Source organism: Thermobia domestica, chromosome 5 (assembly GCF_964235325.1).
Source record: "Thermobia domestica chromosome 5, izTheDome1.hap1.1, whole genome shotgun sequence".
Lineage (NCBI taxonomy): Eukaryota > Metazoa > Arthropoda > Insecta > Zygentoma > Lepismatidae > Thermobia > Thermobia domestica.
In genome coordinates, this window is record NC_137458.1 from 3,241,243 (window position 1) to 3,257,388 (window position 16,146).

General features: G+C 34.1%; 1 protein-coding gene across 10 annotated transcripts in view; it reads left to right on the plus strand.

Annotated features, from left to right (window-relative positions):
• dac (dachshund family transcription factor) overlaps positions 1 to 16,146 on the plus strand; it is a 665,535-nt gene that overhangs the window by 69,436 nt on the left and 579,953 nt on the right. The gene's annotated exons all lie outside the window — the stretch shown is intronic.

Here is a 16,146-nt window from a genome sequence, read left to right on the forward strand (position 1 = left end):
TGTAATACTTAAGGATTTTTCTTTTGTTTCCGTCTTAGTTTGCTAATAGCTTGCAGATATAAGAAAATAAAAAAAAATAAACTGTTGAATACCATTGGGAGAATGGGGTATGTTACACATAACAAAGCATAAAAAGAAAAAAAGTCCTGAGAAATTGAAGGAAGGGGAGTTGTAATACTTAAGGATTTTTCTTTTGTTTCCGTCTTAGTTTGCTAATAGCTTGCAGATATAAGAAAATAAAAATAAAATAAAATAAACTGTTGAATACCATTGGGAGAATGGGGTATGTTACACATAACAAAGCATAAAAAGAAAAAAAGTCCTGAGAAATTGAAGGAAGGGGAGTTGTAATACTTAAGGATTTTTCTTTTGTTTCCGTCTTAGTTTGCTAATAGCTTGCAGATATAAGAAAATAAAATAAAATAAAATAAACTGTTGAATACCATTGGGAGAATGGGGTATGTTACACATAACAAAGCATAAAAAGAAAAAAAGTCCTGAGAAATTGAAGGAAGGGGAGTTGTAATACTTAAGGATTTTTCTTTTGTTTCCGTCTTAGTTTGCTAATAGCTTGCAGATATAAGAAAATAAAAAAAAAAATAAACTGTTGAATACCATTGGGAGAATGGGGTATGTTACACATAACAAAGCATAAAAAGAAAAAAAGTCCTGAGAAATTGAAGGAAGGGGAGTTGTAATACTTAAGGATTTTTCTTTTGTTTCCGTCTTAGTTTGCTAATAGCTTGCAGATATAAGAAAATAAAAAAAAAAATAAACTGTTGAATACCATTGGGAGAATGGGGTATGTTACACATAACAAAGCATAAAAAGAAAAACCTGAGAAATTGAAGGAAGGGGAGTTGTAATACTTAAGGATTTTTCTTTTGTTTCCGTCTTAGTTTGCTAATAGCTTGCAGATATAAGAAAATAAAAAAAAAAATAAACTGTTGAATACCATTGGGAGAATGGGGTATGTTACACATAACAAAGCATAAAAAGAAAAAAAGTCCTGAGAAATTGAAGGAAGGGGAGTTGTAATACTTAAGGATTTTTCTTTTGTTTCCGTCTTAGTTTGCTAATAGCTTGCAGATATAAGAAAATAAAAAAAAAAATAAACTGTTGAATACCATTGGGAGAATGGGGTATGTTACACATAACAAAGCATAAAAAGAAAAAAAGTCCTGAGAAATTGAAGGAAGGGGAGTTGTAATACTTAAGGATTTTTCTTTTGTTTCCGTCTTAGTTTGCTAATAGCTTGCAGATATAAGAAAATAAAAAAAAAATAAACTGTTGAATACCATTGGGAGAATGGGGTATGTTACACATAACAAAGCATAAAAAGAAAAAAAGTCCTGAGAAATTGAAGGAAGGGGAGTTGTAATACTTAAGGATTTTTCTTTTGTTTCCGTCTTAGTTTGCTAATAGCTTGCAGATATAAGAAAATAAAAAAAAAAAATAAACTGTTGAATACCATTGGGAGAATGGGGTATGTTACACATAACAAAGCATAAAAAGAAAAAAAGTCCTGAGAAATTGAAGGAAGGGGAGTTGTAATACTTAAGGATTTTTCTTTTGTTTCCGTCTTAGTTTGCTAATAGCTTGCAGATATAAGAAAATAAAAAAAAAAATAAACTGTTGAATACCATTGGGAGAATGGGGTATGTTACACATAACAAAGCATAAAAAGAAAAAAAGTCCTGAGAAATTGAAGGAAGGGGAGTTGTAATACTTAAGGATTTTTCTTTTGTTTCCGTCTTAGTTTGCTAATAGCTTGCAGATATAAGAAAATAAAAAAAAAAATAAACTGTTGAATACCATTGGGAGAATGGGGTATGTTACACATAACAAAGCATAAAAAGAAAAAAAGTCCTGAGAAATTGAAGGAAGGGGAGTTGTAATACTTAAGGATTTTTCTTTTGTTTCCGTCTTAGTTTGCTAATAGCTTGCAGATATAAGAAAATAAAAAAAAAAAATAAACTGTTGAATACCATTGGGAGAATGGGGTATGTTACACATAACAAAGCATAAAAAGAAAAAAAGTCCTGAGAAATTGAAGGAAGGGGAGTTGTAATACTTAAGGATTTTTCTTTTGTTTCCGTCTTAGTTTGCTAATAGCTTGCAGATATAAGAAAATAAAAAAAAAAAAAATAAACTGTTGAATACCATTGGGAGAATGGGGTATGTTACACATAACAAAGCATAAAAAGAAAAAAAGTCCTGAGAAATTGAAGGAAGGGGAGTTGTAATACTTAAGGATTTTTCTTTTGTTTCCGTCTTAGTTTGCTAATAGCTTGCAGATATAAGAAAATAAAAAAAAAAAATAAACTGTTGAATACCATTGGGAGAATGGGGTATGTTACACATAACAAAGCATAAAAAGAAAAAAAGTCCTGAGAAATTGAAGGAAGGGGAGTTGTAATACTTAAGGATTTTTCTTTTGTTTCCGTCTTAGTTTGCTAATAGCTTGCAGATATAAGAAAATAAAAAAAAAAAAATAAACTGTTGAATACCATTGGGAGAATGGGGTATGTTACACATAACAAAGCATAAAAAGAAAAAAAGTCCTGAGAAATTGAAGGAAGGGGAGTTGTAATACTTAAGGATTTTTCTTTTGTTTCCGTCTTAGTTTGCTAATAGCTTGCAGATATAAGAAAATAAAAAAAAATAAACTGTTGAATACCATTGGGAGAATGGGGTATGTTACACATAACAAAGCATAAAAAGAAAAAAAGTCCTGAGAAATTGAAGGAAGGGGAGTTGTAATACTTAAGGATTTTTCTTTTGTTTCCGTCTTAGTTTGCTAATAGCTTGCAGATATAGATTATTAAACGGAAAGCAAAGAATGGGGGGGGGGAGAGAACGAAATTAATACAACAGAAAAGTTGTGATTTAATCATGGTGGATTAAGCTCGAGATGTAATTCCGGTGCCGAGTTATTTATAATAGAAAAAGAAAGAATTGACGGGGGGAGAGATTGTAAAGATTTGAAACTACAAGCAAAAGTCTCTTCATTTATTTCCAAAGTTAATTAAAAGAAACACGGGCTTCATTATCGATTTTCCGTATGTTTCATCTTATTGTTACTAGGTGGTTGGGATGTTCTTCGCTGACTGAAAATGTCCCTGGTTTCTTTTGTATTTCTTTTTTTTTATGTGAAAAAAAATTGGTATTTTCCTTAAAAATGTAAACAAATGAAGATTTTAAAAAAATCTTAGCTAATTAATTAGCTTGATTTCAATTCTTCTTTATATTACTTGTTATTATGAATTCTGGGTGTTTTAATACCATATACAGGGCTGGTTATGGGGAGTGGGTGTATTGCTGTACTTGCACTCTCTTCTCCCCTTCCTTGTAAATAGATCCCATACACTGTCTCAAATGAGAAGCTAGCAATGAAAATAGCAACACTTTCCGAAACTTCCTGGCGACATGTTTCTGTTTGGGGCTTAAAAGAAAACGGAGTTCTCCAAAAGCAATTAAGTCCATTTTTTCTGAAGGTTCAAGTAAAAGGATTCACCAAACAGAATAGTCTTCCTCATTCACACCACAGATACCTAAAAACATTAAAAGAATTCAAATTTAATTCAAATGAAATGGTAGTTTGGTGTACTCCCCGTTAAAAAAAATCCTGGATCCGACCCTGACCATATGTATAGCTATTTTATTCAGTCTGTTCATCTAATGATCCTACATTTTTTTCTAATACCTGAGGCCCCATCACGGCTAAATTAAACTACCGCTAATTTTACAACAATTATTTTATATCTTCAAATAGATAAAAGATAATCGAAAATTGAAGAAGAGCTTGCTAGACAATATTATTTTACATGAAATATCCTTATCACGACTCACTTATCTGCTTTCGATTTCCAGCTATTTAAAAAATCGTCTCTTTATTTTCGCGTTTATAAATGACTGCAAATGGAATGCTACTATGTGACTCGTGATAACGGTACCTCGTGAAAATAATATTGTTTAGAGCGGTCTTGTTCCACTTTTTATTTATCTTTTTATCTATTTGAAGATATCATATAATTACTGTAAAATTAGCGGTATTTTAATTTCGCATTGATTAGACTTTTTAACCTTCGAAGTTTACCTATTTTTCGGGAACGAAAATGCTTTTAAAAGGTGTTCTGTTGAAGGTTGGATTCACTCTGATCATTCAGGGATTGTAACATGTATCCTGCTACCGCGTTTCTCGGACTTTTTTTTTCGAGTGAGGACCACTTTTCTTCGTCAAAGTGTTCTATGGATTACTGTGCTCTTGCATCATTCAAAGAGCCAGTAAAATTATACTTCTAAAATTCTACTAATGAAAATGTTCTTAAAGTGATACTGATGTTAATACAGTAAAAGAGAATGAGAATAATTTTATTAGATTTTTAATTTAGTTTCCCTTTCAGCAGCGAGGCTATATGAGACGGGGACCTACAGCTTAATGTAGGATCCGAACCACATGAACTCCCGCTGGCATATAATAATAATTTAACGCTTAAAGTGTGCAAATGTATGTTGAGTTAGGAAGCTTTTTTTGTGGGGAGGGGGGTCGTACTTGGTGGACACCCCTTGGGTGCGTCGCTGGTTGTGGCTGTAATATTTTGTGTCTATATGCCCATATTTCTGGTGTTTAGTAACTTAATAATAATTCAACAAATACCCTTAAAATTGAAATATAGCTCTTGCCAAGTGCGTTGTGTTGTGGCCAAACACATAACTCGTGGTTTTTCTTCTATATTCTCTCACCTTCTTCAATTCAACATTTCGTTCATAGTTGTCACCACCGAGTCCCTTAGCCTCGGTGCATGATTCTGGGAAGTTAAACTAGATTGATTGAAATGAACTGCTGATAAATATATTACCATATACAGTACAACCCCTCAAATCCGAACCCCGGAAATCCGAAAACCCGGCAAATCCGAACACGTTCTCAGGAGAAAAAAAATAACTACAGCTGGAAAATGAAAAAAAAAAATAGATTTAATCACACAAATTTAGTTTTTTTTAAAAGGTTTTAACATTTTTAGACTTAATGCTTATTCAAAATCATTATCTAATTATATTCTTACAAGAAGACAGTTATAGATATGCGACAATAATTTTGGACATGAGTGTACACCCGCTAGTCAAGGTCACTGCCCTTTCGACCACTGGGCCACTCTGTCTAACCTCAGTCGTTGTTTTACGGCCAATTCAGTGACGAAATAAGTACGTAAAATTATTTCCGGGTATTCCGAACACCCCGAAATCCGAACAGGCTTCAGCCCCAATTAGTTCGGATTTGAGGGGTTGTACTGTATATATATTAAACTGTGACTGATTTTGTAATTTTGTTGAGAAATCTTATTGTGCAGCAAAGAAGTAAAAAGGAAGAATTACCGACAATATTGAATTCTTGTAATTAACAAAAGTTGTATGGATTATACGCTGGAAATATTGAAGCTTTTTCTCCATTAAAAGAAATGTCTATATGAAATATTCCCACACCGAATTAAACCAAATAATATTAAAAGAATAGGTTTTGACGGTTGTCAACAGGTTAAAAGCTATCAGCCATCACGAACGACTGAGGTGAGAAAGAAAAGAAAGACGAAGAGGGAGGGGAAGAAGAGGTTAGAGGACTCGTTAGATTGTTCTAAAGCTTTCTGGCACGCAATCTGCTCCCAAATGAAAATGCTTTCATTAGCCTCTCGTAACAATTATCTCCTTTTTTTCTTTCTTTTTTCAGCCTTTCTTTCGCACCTACTCACGAAGTTTCTGCGAACTGTAATCTCTAATTGACTTTAAAATCGTTAGCTGAGAGATGACGCTCAATCCTGTTTTTAGCACAATCAAGAAATCAATCGCACCCTGTTTGCAACAATAATGAGTAAGTCTTATTGTAAGATTTTTTTCAAAATTACGAGGAATCATTGCCGTACTTTTCTTAAAGTAACAATTGAGTGCATGGCCGAATTTAGTGGGAGTGCACCGGAGCACATGCACCTCCCTTTACTGTAAATATACACTATCTAAAATGAGAACCTAGCAAGTGAAAAAGCAACATTCTCCGAAACTTTCTGCTGTCGTGTGTCCGTTTGAGGTTTAAAAGAGAGGTTAGTTTTGCAAAAGCAATAGTTTAAGTCGATTTCCTGAAGGTTGAAGGAAAAGGATTCACTGAACAGAGTAATATTCCTCATTCACACCACAGATGCCTAAAAACATTTAAAAACTTAAAAATTTAAATCAAATGTAGTGGTAGTTATTGGTGCGTACCCCTTCAAGAACTCCTGCATACGGCACTGATTGAGTGTAACACATGAAATACGATAAATAATATTACTATTATTGTCTGGTATGCTAAAATACATCATTGTTATTTTAATATCAGCGCAAGCGGAAACAATACGGCATTTTAGCGAGCAATTGTCTCAGCTCATGAGACATAGCCTCCTCTGCTAACCTAGCGGGTCGCGGGTTCGATTCCCAGTCGGAAAGCATTGAAATTTGATCACATTAGGGTAGTGCTGATCAGCAGCGCAAATCTGTCTTCAACATTGGGGGGACGGGTAAGACCGTCCTATGTGTTTTTTAAAGCGATGTTCAAAATAGTTATGAAGTTGAAAAAAAAAATGCTGTGGAGGATCAGGACGCAGAGTTGTCAATATTGGGAGGTGAGCAGATTTGAGGCTTATCCCACTTTCCTTTGTGGTAATCGGACACAATTCATCACATTTCTCAACAAAAAAACACATTTCAAATCGGATTATTGGGGAAAGGACAGTACCCCAGTTCAAAGATTGGAGGGGACATGTCCCTCTCACTCTTCAGGAATTTGCACCAATGGTGCTGATTCCTCCTTAAACTGTAGTTCCATGCCTCATATGGCTTCGGTACTGGAAAAGAGATCCTAAACGTCAACAATCGTACAAGTAAGATCCTGATAATCGTTTTATTAAAGTGAAATGATGCAATTCTTTCCTAGAACGAAATCTGCCCTTGAATATTTTTTTTTTTTATTACAATCGTCGTTCAGTCGTTTGAGTGTAATCATGTAGCACCAGGCGCACACTCACAAATATTTGTTGGGGTCCAAAGTCGAGTGCGGCTCTGATGATGCAGATAAGACTCAAATATATTATTTTAAAACAATCACGAAGACTGGGCAGTCTGGATACGTTGTACGTCTCTCGTGTGTGCGGCCCTGTGCAGCACGCAATATAAAATATGTGTGTTGCATAGTTATCCGTGTTGTGTACCTATATATTTTTAGCCAATTAATTTGTATGATAAGGGGATCCTGTGGTTCAGTGGTAGACCCTTTACCTCTGGTGCTGCGGCTTTATGGTTCGATCCCCGACCAAATAACTTTGTGGTGGACATTGTCATGTCTGTGGGTTTCCTCCGCGTACTTCCGTTTCCTCCCACTTTCTCATTCTACCAATTATTTCATCATCGTTCACTTCCTTTAATCATTGTCTCCCTTAGCCTAAGGGCATAATCGTGGGACGTTAAACTGAAAGATTTTATTTTGTATAATGAATTAATTTTATCTTTTCCTTGATTTCAGTTCATTTCTCATTTCAAAGAAAAAATATTTCCTCATTGAAATGAACGAGTTAAAATAATAATGATTTCATTTGATTTCATTTCATATAATTTGATCGGATTTCATTTGAATTTCATTTCATTTCATTTTCAGTTTACTATCCCTATCAACAGCGAGGTTATATGGGACGTGGACGTACAGCTAATCGTGGGATCCGAACCACATGACTTCCCGCTAGAAATCGAACCTGGGTCTCCCACGCCAAAGGTGCGTGTTCTAACCGCTTAGCCACGCTGGATCTCTAAAAATAATAATAATTGTGCAAGTATTTAATATCGTTAACATCTAAAACTGTACGCAGTACAAAGACTTACTGTTTACATGAGCCAATAGCGTAGGACTAGAAGACTATTAGAATATAGTCTACTGTATATGTAGTGGATACTACTTCGTGCCATCGTAGCCTCGTGCACTGTTTTCTAGTTGAACACTTTGGGACTTCCCACCATTCATAATCCCAACAGGTAGATATCTTGTAATCATTGGCATATTGTCGTTCCGTGCTGGAACGAAGAAGATTCCCAGGTGAGTTGCGAGTACGGTCCTCAATTGTGCGTCTGAAAACACCGTGAACGAAGGATATAATAGTGACTGGGGTATCTCCACACAGCCAACAGTGGGGGATCCATTTCGCTTCTGTTGTGTTGAAAACAATATACCTTTTATTATTATTATTATTGTGTGAGTCTAAAAGTCGTAGCATGCAGATATCACACGTATTCTTTGTCTGCAATAATTGAAGATATTAAAAAAAAAAAAAAAAAAAGACCCAATACGAATGCATGAGAGAATACGATATTCGTACTCCTAAATCAATGAATAACTTTGAATCAAATATTTAATAATTTGGATATAATACTGCTTCTACTAAAACAATTACAGCTGTTGAGAATTTTACAGCCATCTTAACTTTACAGCCTTATGATTTATACGGAGGATAATATGTGTTTTAATTTCAAATGGACGGAATTTTGGTGCTTTGATTTTACTGATACCTTCTTGAAATCTCCTTAAATGTCCCTAGATTCGTGAAAATTAAATTCTTTTTATAAATCAAGTTCAAAATAACGTTAGACAGTGACGTGCTCAAAAGTAGAGATACCGGGTTTTAACCACAAGTTCCTCCAAAGTGCAAATGTTAATGAAAAATTTATGGATATTATGACAATATGGCCTTGTGTCCATCTTGAATAAAGAAAAACACAACTCTCTTACAAGGATGGCTAGAATATTTATTATTTTTAAAAAATAATAAATTTTTATAGTAAATATTCTAGCCAGCCTTGTAAGAAAGCTTTGTTTTTCTTTATGAAACATTTACTATCATATACATATACTGTATATATATATCTGGAGTCACAACGTCAAAGGGAATAAGTCAAAAATGCTACTTTTCAGGAGAGTGATTTGAAAATTTTGATGAATTTCTGTATTATATTGCATCTATTCTAATTAACACATCGAGTTGATCTTGACATATATTGTCATTCATGCTGTTTTGTTACGTATTAGCTGCAATGCTTCGAATTTAGTTTCAATGGGGAGTGGCAATGACGTCATTTTTGACTTATCTTTTTTTACCTTTTCAGATATTCAAATATAATATACATATTTATTATTACTGGTCAAAGGGAATAAGTCATACATCAGTAGTTTTTTTAAAAAGATAATGGTTCCATATTTTAAGCAAAAATAGAATAATAGAACTGTAAAAATATCCATATGTCTATTCTAGTGTTAGAAATATATCTGCATCAAAATAATAAAATATACACAAGTGTTCACACCAACGTTCATATGTTAATCGCTGATTGTTCGTGCTCATCATCTACATCAGCTATAACACTAGGGTCTGTAAAAGAAACACCTCTGCATGAAGTTAAACTGGTATAATATGAATGGTAGACTGGACCCAGCAAAGGTAATAGTGAAATTAAGTCTCTGTGTTTTTACGAACTAATAGGGTTGGGTCCCAATTAGGTTACAGGTACTGGTACGTTTCTCACTGATACTGACCCACGCCGTCGCAAAACCATAAAAAGGAACTTGTCTTTTTCATCACAAGACGTTTTGTACTGAACAAGTCCAAATTCTTTACAGTATCGTAACCACCGTATGTCAAGCAATTTTACTTGTTCCCCATGTATATTATGATGGCGATGAACAAGATTGGTCTTCAGAACTTCGGAATAAGATCAAAGGTCTCTCTTCATTTCAACTACTTTGAGTGACTTCTTTCCTCGTGCCATACGGACCATCTGGTAATAATCTTGTGGAATCCTAATTTCTACTTGAGATGTTTTCTTTGCTCTCTCAATCAGGGCATGAACGCTATCACACTGAATATGTGTATGGCCTGGTTCAAGAAATTTGTGATTTATTAACTTCAAACTGTCATTCTGGGTCAGAGCATAAGAACACATTGCTGCAAAATTTATGTTTCGGTTCTGTCCTCCGCAAGTGTCAGAGTACATTATCAAATGTGTCACTGAATCTGGCAGGCTCATGACATGCATGACGCGATTTGATCTGAATCTCTTCCAGCGATTGCTTCATGCCACATGTAACAAGTCACTGTATTGTCATTGAACGCATGAACTGTCGAGTTGTAAGTCCACAAAAGTCTTTTATAAAATGCCACACTTGTATGTAGACTAGGTGTTGGAAGGCACTGTTGTAAGTCAAAAGAAATTCCCACAGTCTTCCCATTATCACTTTCACATTTTAGTTTATCTTGTATTTTTGCTTCGTAACAATTTTCGGCTTTAGATTGATTATTCAGTAGTTGTTGATTTAGAACTTCTTTTTCATTGGATGACGCATACTTTATTTTCATTTGAAGCACATCGCATGACTTGCAAGTATCTACTTTAGGCGCTTTGATGGAAATAAAATTAAACTCTTTCTACATGAGCTTCATGTAAAATGTATAACTTACTTGAGTATGATTACTTGACTTGCACTCTTCTTTGTATAATTCATATATTATTTGCTTATTGAGATAGCTTAATAAATAATTCTTATTACTTTTGTTCGTCCATAATGAGATTCACATATAGGAAGTTTTTTTGAAATGGGAACGCAGATTCGCCAAACTTTCTCCTGCAATCTTATTCGGGGGTTCTTTGAAGCCTCTTTTATCAGAAGAAATTATGCCTGACTGAGATGATCTTTTCTTGTCAATAATAACGTTAGTGCATTTAACATCAATTGAGAACACTTTTACAAAACAACCTTTACAAATCTGCACAACATTTTCACCAACTGTAACAAAATATTGACACGTGACTTCTCGAGAACGTGGGTTTGGTGTCCGAGGTCTTGACAATTTTTTTGGAATTAACTTCACACCATCTGCAAGATACTGCGATTGCACATTATGATCGCCAAGATTCCAAAATTCCCGAAATGTAGATTCAAGCTGATCTTCTGTTAGTCTTTTACTACACTTCATACGACATGAAGAAAGAGGTTTTGCATTCCTTTCTGGCATAACATTTCCTTTTCTAGAAACATTCTTCTCCGAGGTCCTTTCGTCTTTTAGCTTCTGTTCCAGCCATTTTTGGTCCTTCACTGACTTCAGCCTCACATTGATCTTTGTTCCGGACACTATAAGAAAAGCAGCTTTCGGAAAGATAGTTATCATTAAAAACAGGTGAAACAATTGCCTCTTCACTGCTTTTGGATGCAACACTCATAGGTTTAGATACTTTCCTTCGTCTTTTAACTTCAGAAAATGTTGATTTTTCTTCCTCTTCTTTGTTCGAGTTTCACAAAGTTTTTCATCACAGTTTGTCGAAGAATGAGATGAAAGTTCAGTTTCATCAGGATGGTAACTTGATCCAGAAAGAAAAATATCGACGGAACTTGATTCCGACGGCTCGTTAAGAGCATCAAAAATGGAACGTTCATCAATTTTACACTACGTCTCAACTAAAGATATAAACACAAGGTGCTCAAATACAATACTACGTTCTGGGGGGGGTGGGGGTGAAATGATTCGATCGCATTAAAAACAATAAAAGTTACAGTTTCTTTCCTTCCTCTTTGCGGCAAGAAAATATATAAAGTAATTTTTCCTTATGCAATTATTGTTATGGGAAATATATTTCTGACGTTTTACGTATTAAACAAACATAAAAGACTCGCCGCCAATATTGTTTTAAACCTGAAACAAACCGAAAACGAAAAATACATTTTGACTAATTCCCTTATACAGAGTTGTATTTTGAAAGAAAATATACATACTTCTGCCTGTATAAGGGAATAAGTCTGACTTATCCCCTTTTACCAACACAAGAAGTACATGATTATGACTTGTCCCGAAGAGTTGTTACGTCATAACTCCCAAACTAAGAGCGATAGAGCCATCTCGTTTCTACCAGAGGAAGATCTTGTCATATGATATCGAATGGTGAAATAATAAAAAATGACATTTTTGACTTATTCCCTTTGACGTTGTGACTCCAGATATGTAAAATAATCGCTTATATCCTGAAGTAGTATGAACTTGAATATTTCAATCCCTCCCCTTTAGATGAAATTCTGTGCATAAAATGGCAAAATCGTGGAAGAACAAAACAACATAGATACTCAAACAATTCTCAGGTGGAGGGTGGCACGGTGCTTCAGAGGTAGAGCTTTTACCTCTGTTGCTTGGGGTCCCTGGTTCGTTCCCTGTCCAAGTAAGTTTGTGGTGGACAACATCGTGTCCGTGGCTTTCCTCCCACTTTCTCATTCCACCATTTTTTCCATTATCATTAACTTACCTTAATCATTCGTGTCCCTTAGCCTAAAGGAAATAATCGTGGGACATTAAAGAAAATTTTTATTTCATTTCATTTTCAATTTTCAAGTTCAATTGTAAAAGACGCTACTATAACAATGATTTATCATTATCATTATTGATTTTTTTTTAGTATAAACCGTGTTATTTTCTCATATTATGTGTGTTTGATTCGTAATTTAAGAACCATAATGGAAATATTTGCGATAATTCGTTTGAGTTTTCAGTAAATTTTTAAAGTATTATTTTGTATTTCTAAATATTAATTCTTTAATATATCAATACCTAGATGTCAAATATTGTCTTAACACACGGAGAAGAGAAAATGTATGTGGCGTACGTAAAAACCTAGGTTACAAGTGTAAATGCTGTTGTTTTTGGACTTAAAGTACTGCAAACGTATAACTGAAAAAGTATAGTTTATACGTACTTTCCGTACGAACGAAAGAGCTGTATATAGGCGGTCGACATCTCACATACAGATGGACGTATGTAACATATAGCTGACGTATGTAACTTACGTATACACATGAGATATATATGGAAGACTGTTCTATGTCAGACTTCCTGCAGCGACATGATGTAATAATGGTAGAACGTATGTAGCATATGAATAGCGTATGCTCTGCACAGATTTCCGTAGTAAACATAAGGATTCCGTAGAGTTATAGAATATAGTGTCCGAATAATGAATTTTTGTCAGTGCACAATTTCGATTACTATCTTCTAATGCTGAGCTGATTTTTAAGCGAATTAGAAACGGGGAAAAAATACACACAGACAAACATATGATTTGTATACGAATATAGTATTATACAGCTTTAGAATCTGAACAATCTCTCATTTTTTATTATTATTTTTTTTCCTACAAGATAATCCATATTACCTTGAAACAAAGGATAAAGAGCTAGGATGCCATGTTTTGAAATAATAATGAAAAAAAAAAACACTTTAATATTGTTTACTGTCCGTTAGGAGATGAAATGAGCATATAGCTTCATAATATAGATAACTTTGTATTTATTTCTGAATCAGGGATATTATTACAATAACCCTTTGCACAGTATTTAACCGTATTTATTTTTCAAAGCAAATAAAAAAAAATCTCTTGACAGAAATGGTGAGATGCCAAGCAAAAAAAAAAAAAGTTTTAATTTAATGATTCCTAATCTTTGAACAAACAAACAAACAAACAAAACATTAGTCGATATTTTAAATACCTATTAGCTGATTACTTACAAACACAAACGACCAACGATGAAGGATTATTTTTCGAAATTATCTGCTATTTTTTTTCTCATCACACATTCCCTTGTACACAAACATAATACCGATTTCATTTTTTTTTTGTTTTGCGATTATCTGTATTTCACATTTTTTTTTGCACACACAACAAATATGTAAACTAATTTCCTATGCTATTTTTCTTTCTGCTTTTTTTATTTTCTAAAAAACAGTATTAATCCGTTTCATCCCACTGTATTTCGGAATAACAATACAGTATTAGTTCTTTGCAGGTATCCCAAAATTCTGTGAGTTTAGAATACCCTGTGTTTATTACTATTATTCTTTTCCCCAGAATGTGTTATACCAATTAAAACATATGGGAGAGATTTATATACATTCACAACACACACACACACACACACACACACACACACACACATATATATATATATATATATATATATATATATATATATATATATATATATATATATATATATATATATATAACGTTACTGTAGATCAGGTAGGGTTAGTTTTTATCCCCTCGTTTACATCTGTCTTGTTTTTTTATTTATTTGTTAAAAACACGCAGATACATTAATATCAGAAAATAGTTGAATAATGGATGTTAACGGATTGACGGAACAATTCGTACCAAACATTTTCATTGAGCATTATGGGAAGAATATGGGGGCGTCAAAATGGATATATAATTATTATGAAAATCTGTTTGTATAACTGTACAAACCAACCCAAATATTTTTTTTAAAAAAAAGTAAACTATTTTCATAAAAAAGAGAGAGATTCTATATTATTCATATGGCCGGAAACAACGAATAAAACATTAAAACAGAAAACAAAAACAAAGAGAGTTGAGCACAAGCAAAATAATTTGATATGCCGTACACTTAAAATAATTAATCAATGCATTTAATTAACAGGCCTCCAACAATGGTTAATAATAATAATAATAATAATAATAATAATAATAATAATAATAATAATAAATTGGCAAATACCGACAAACAATAGAAGTCCGATGAACAAACTAAAATACGAGGGTTAGTTCGAAAATGAGTTTCCCCTCTCGTTGCAACTCTTGGGTGGGAGCGCCTTGCCCATCCACCATACAGTCCTGATCTTGCACCCAGTGACTTCCATCTGTTTCCGGCTTTGAAAGTAGATCCTCGGCGGCAGGCGCTTCGGAAGCAATGCTGATGTCATAGAAACTGTTGGACGCTTCTTCCGTATGCAGAGCCCTGAATTTTTTCTGGAAGAGTTTTTGAAGCTTATATAGACAGGTATGACAAATGTCTCAATGTACGTGGTTCTTATATGGAAAAATAAAGGTACGTCTAATCTTGAATGTCACATGCTATTTTTGGTCTTGCATCCCCACCTCTGTCCACAGTCACCTGGAGAAACTTATTTTCGGTCTTCCCCTGTAGCTTAAAATTTTGCGAATTATGATTAGTATTATTAAAGTTAATTAAGGCTATTACAACTTGTCAGATCTCGAGTTAACTTCAACACATACTTCTCCTTTGCTGAGGGAAATGAGAGTTGGATTTCTCGTGTGAATAGAGTTTCGTTTCATTCGGATTCCACAACATTCTGCAGACCCTTATCCGAGATGTGTCCAACAGGAACACCAAATTCTAAAAGTGCAAAAGAATAATTTAGTTCATTATTGAATACATTAAAAATGAATAATTAATTTCACCACTGTTTGAGCTAAAGGAAAATTAATTATAAATTTACATAAAGATTGACAAACTCCGAGAAAACCCCTGGACAATGTGTTCTTAACGACAAGCACAAATGCCCAAGGGTTCGACAGGTGTCCTTAGACTATAAGTGGACGATCTACCAGTAATCCGAGCTCTCTTGTGGCTAAGCGGTTAGCGTAAACACGTTTGACGTGGGAGACTCGGGTTCGATTCCCGGTTGGGAGTTCATGTGTTAAGGATTCGACGTTAAACTGTAGGTCCACGTCTTATATGGCTTTGCTGCTGAAAAAGACGCTGAAATCAAATCTATCTATCTATCCCTCTGTGATCCAGCATTTTATTGAATAAATAAAACAATAATAAATTCAATCGCTTTCGGAACGTAGAACCCGGTATCTATTTCAGATGGGTACTCATGTGGTAGAGATCACACGTGTTCTAATGTTAACAATTCGTGACAATCTATCAAAATATAATACCGGTACTTTTTATTTTAAAAATTTTGTGGAAAGGAAAATTTTATTTGTTCTTAACATCTTGTAAGTGGTTATATTGTTCGATGGTCAGCAATCCGTTCCCGTAAACGTAATTGAACCCCACAATTCAACCAACACAAATTGGAGACTTGAAAGGGAAATTCCCTTTCTGAATATAAATTCGCTTCAATAATCTTTCTGCCAAACAGGAATTCCCATTTTGCCGAAGATGATCGATTTTTTGGGTAGCTTAATACATTCGGCGAAAAAGAAAGACACCACCGATGGTAAGTTTTATTACTCAATGATAATTTCAGAACATTTTCTCCCCGGGGG